The sequence below is a fragment of the Centrocercus urophasianus genome, unplaced genomic scaffold (assembly GCF_019232065.1).
Source record: "Centrocercus urophasianus isolate 14NV4802_14NV808 unplaced genomic scaffold, USGS_Curo_1.0 seq_17, whole genome shotgun sequence".
NCBI classification, from domain to species: Eukaryota; Metazoa; Chordata; class Aves; order Galliformes; family Phasianidae; genus Centrocercus; species Centrocercus urophasianus.
The window spans coordinates 4,026,509-4,031,353 of record NW_024884722.1 but is presented as its reverse complement, the minus strand read 5'-3'; positions in this window follow the sequence as shown (position 1 = coordinate 4,031,353).

The window sequence follows — 4,845 nt, the reverse complement described above, 5'->3', positions numbered from 1 at the left end:
ACCTAAAATCAAAGGAAGGAATGTTTACAAAGGAATAATTCACTCTTTTGGTTTCAAATTAATATCCATGTGATTAAAATACAAATGAATAATTTGTTGTGTTGAGGACTGTGGTCTGTTGGACAAAAACTTGCCAAGAACATGGAAGTTTACAGATAATTTCTGCCCTTAGGAAGCCAGAGAATAGGCTGGTGATGTCTGATGCAGAAATACCCTCTTTTGGTTTTCCAGTACTTTCTCCTTCCTGAGTATCACACACAAACACTACATCATCCACGTCGTTCTGGGGCCTTGAGGGGAATTATCAGCCCTCATCCCAGTGTTCCCTCCAAAGCAGATGGCTGATCTAGTCTTTGAGTATTACCCTCATCGTCACCACCCCAAAGTCTTCCTGACAGATTTTGCCCAAATCTTCCAAAACTCCATTTGGCCTAGGCAATCTCTCCTCTTGCTAAACAAGGCTCACACTTCAAACTGACATCACTGTGGAAAAGCTTTTCAAAATGCTTCCTCTCAATTTTCACTCTTGCTTTTCAAGCCTGTTTAGTTCTTGACCTCTCTTTCTTGGCCATGAGAATAAATTCTCTCACCTTTCTCTTTAGGTGCATTATGTTGATGCTTTTCCATTCCATTTTCTGTTCTCTGCATCAACGAAATCCAAATTAAAAAACACTGAGCTGTTAAAGGTGTTGTCAACCTTTGAACTGCACAATCTGATCTAAAATCTTGTCAACTCCCTCTGACTCAGTGGCTTTTGGATACAGCCTAAACCAAGCAAAACTGTAAATCTCATTCAAGAGATCGAACTTCAATCAGAGGTCTTTTAAGGTCTCACCAAAATGTCATTTTAACATCAAAAGAAATCTCACACCTGCTTTCCAGAAGAAATAACCTTGTTCATTTTTTTTAAACACTTTTGGATGCCAATCAAACTACAAAAATATTTAACTTCTTTTTTTCCCCACAACTGTTTACTTTGTTTTTTGAGGAGTGTGATTTCTCTGGACTTACCCAGCCCTTCTGAGTGCGTAGCACACATTCGTAAATCAGACTGAAACACGCTGAAACAGCCAAATCCTACATAAGCATTTACCACTGGTGCATGAAAACATGAAAAGCAAGGTTTGGGACTTTTGCCTTTTATGTCTTAGTTGAAAATACAAGGAATTAAAACCAAAATGCAAACTAAAACTGTTCATTTGACCTCTTTGGGGGTGTTGGTTGTCTGCTTTGTGTGGGTCAGTGCTACCACAATCCGGTGCTGCCTTTGTTCAGATGAGCTCCCTGGAGATGGCAGTTTGCTCCTCCTTCAGAGAAGACCAACCAACCATCATCTGGCAGGCTTTTGCTCTGAATAACTGTCTGACTTTGGTATTTTTATTTTTTCCTTGTCTCTGTCACTCAATGGCATGTACTCAATCATGCAGTCTGTTCTCATTCACTCAACCAACAACCTCAGCACCATGTAAACGTTTTTGCAGCACTGTGCTGAAATATGAGTGTCAACATCTGCAGTGTGATCTGAGCTGGGAGAAGGTAACGAATTACACCACGTAGGTACATCTCATGTCACTAGAAGTGCATGTAGACCTGATAAGCACATAACAACTCCCAAAGTGGTACTTCATGGTATTTCATGGAGAGAGGATGGAGCCACAGCAATCTGGGTTCCTGCCAGTGTAATTTTCCCAGCGCAATCATGGAACCTATGTGACCAGTCGTGGGGTTAAAGCAAAGCCCAGGAACAAAACTCATTTGCTTGTTTGTATGCTAAATTTCCCGTACTTTGCTCTCCTGTTTATCTTTCTATTCTAATTTTGGAGTATGGAGAAGATAATACGACTCTGCAGGCCTTCTTCCCAGGGACGTATTATGAAAATATTTATAAAAGGGTATAAATAAATGTTGTTTTGTTTCTGGATCCCACAGCTAACAAACAGATCCAGTTGTTAGTAACAAATCCCCAAGTTCTGTAGATTGAGACTTAGGAGAGCTAGTTTGCTTTTGCAGGATATGGGTGAGAACCACAGTTTTCTTGTTTTTATTACTCTCTCCCCATGCCTCTCCACACAAGCCCACAGATACCATTGACACCAGCCTGAAATAAGCAATTAACCTTTATTTCGTGGTTCCAATCAGGTATTCTTTTAATACCCCAGATGGAACACTTACACTAAATTCCAATTAAATGACTAAATGAATATACTGCAGCAATCATTTCCACTTGACTGTTTGAAATAACTCTAGCAGACTCCAACAGAGCTTTTTTAAGCAGGGTTATACTAGAATTTGCCCTGAGCTGGAGATCAGGCAGACAGCCACTGCTGCTGGGCTTCTCAGTTGCACACCACACTTCAAAAACTCAGAGAAAACAGCAAATGTGTTTCTTTAGACTCCCACTGCTGCCCTTTCTGTGGTGAGTTCAGAATAAGAATTGCAGCCTTTTGCTGGTGAGCATCTCTGAATCCAAACAGGAATTTTTGCACAATTTCTGTCAAATATCTTCTGCTACAGGGATAGCCAGTTTTCCTGATTTATTCATTCTTTATTTCAATAAAAACTTGCTTTTACTTTGATTTATTTGGGCAGTTTATATCCAGCTGAAAAGAAACCCAGGCGGTACTGAAATTCTCACAGCAGTTTGTGTATTTTGGGAGACTTTCTATTTCAGGCTCAAGAACTATGACATGAAAAACATATTTTTACAAAATCATGCTAAACTGAGGAAGCCCAGCGAGGGCACTGGGAGTGACATCTGTTTTTCATTTTTTGGAATAACACTTGGATCACTTCTTTTGCCCTGAACCTCTTTGTACCCATCCAAACAGCTTTTTCCTTGTTCTTTTTCAAAGGAGTGAATTAGTCACAAGCTGTAAAGTAGGAATGAATTGCATTACCACTGTTCTGAAGAAGACAAGTTTGAATGGCTGTTGCCTTCTCTCTCTTGTTTATTCTTTCATTTTTCAGAAATTTATCTTTGGAGAGAGAGCTTCTCCATTCCTTCTCTTTCTTTATGAGGGCTGGGTTGTAGAATCATAGAATACCCCAAGTAGAAAGGAGTCCACAGTGAGCATTCAGCCCAACCCCTGGCTCCACACAGGACCACCCAAACCCTATATCTGACAGTGGTGCCTCAGTATTCCCTGGGCTCCAGCAGCTCGGGGCCATGCCCTGGGCAGCTGTTCCATGCCCACTGCCCTCTGGGGCAAAGCCTTTCCCCAACCCCCATCTTACACAGCAAAATTTAAACTCAGTTACTTGGTCGCGATGGCTAAGATAGCCACAAGTTATCACTTCTCCCATAAGAACCTTTCTGTTTACAAACCACAAATTCAGGGGGACAGCTTTCCTAGTTGGCTCCCTCAGTACCTGTACCAAGAACTTATCATCAAGGAATTTTAGGAATCTCCTGGAAGCTCCATTACCACAGCTGTGTGGTAATTCCTGTTAACATCTGGCAAGTTGAGGTCACCAGCAAGGACAAGGGTGGCTGATCCAGAGGTATCCCTTTGCTCCTCAAAGAACAGTTCTTTGGTGCTGCCACCTTGGCACGGTGGCTGCAGCAGACTCCCCCAGTGACGTCCTCTGGCTGTGTTGTCCTCAGATGTACTCATGCAAACTTGCCAAGTGTAAGGCAGTTTTATGCAGACGTGTGAGTAACTAATCAGGGCAGATAAAACATATATTTTTTAAACAGCTGCAGTCAGATGAGTGCTGCCTGGTAGCTTCAGAGGCTGCACATAAGCCCATGTATCAGGTTGGGGTCTCTGTATCAGTCCCTATGTTTTTAGAAGATGTCCCATATGACTTTTTCCTTTCTTGCCTTTACCCTGTTCTCCATTCTTGAAAGCACTGCAGATAACTTTCTAATACCTGTCGAGATCTTGTTATTCCATATCTCCCTTGTCACTTCTGCTTGTTGCTTGCCACAGGCTCAGACACCTGACTGTGAACCCCAGATGCAGGAGGACAGCCAAACCTGCTGCTCCCCTTTCTCTTCGATCTCCTGGGCAGCCTAGAAAGCGCGTTTTTGGAAGCTGCCCCAGCGTGTGTCAGGAAAACACTCACTGTGAGCCGTGCCAGTGTGGAACAAGCCGCCTTTGTTTCGTAAGAGTTTGTTGGATGTCTGTAAGGAACGTGATGTGGAGGAAGACAAGTGCTCTTCTCTTTGCCAGGCCTGAAGTGTTTAATCCAGGGAACACATGAAGTGCTTCCCAAAGGCTGGGTAGGACAGAGGCTAGAGCAAAATGAAAATTAATAGCCAAAATGCCCATTAACTACTAAAATACAGTCTGAAGGGATGACTGACTACATTTTAAAAGAAATCCTATTTTTTCCAGCAGATAATGCAGTTCACTGCTGTAGTAATGCAGGCTGTAGGAGCATGGAGGGCACAGTCTCCATTGGTGCTCTGAGCAGAGCCGCAGAGCTGTGGACATCTGGTGTAGATGTGAGAGGATGGGAACACAGCAGCCACCTGTCTCCACTTTGGGACAAGGGAAAAATGGAGACGTGAAGAAAATCTGCCAGCACTTTTTGCTTGGTTTCACTGATTTTCTCCCTGGCTGCACGAAGCTGGTTCTTCTTGAGCCGTTGGGTCCGTGAAGGGGAGTGTTTAGCCAATATGTGCAGAGAAGGGATTGAAATGATAAGGTGATCGAAAAATCAAGCTACTATAAACAAAGTCCTGCCAAAAAAAATCGAGAGAATGTTTTTAAAAGTTAGAAGTATCCCTGTTGTATGAAAGCACTGATTTACTTTAATAAAATCAGGCTGGTCAAGCTGCAGAACACACCCCTTTAAATCTTCATGCTTATAAATTCTGAACCAGGTTTTATCAGCACG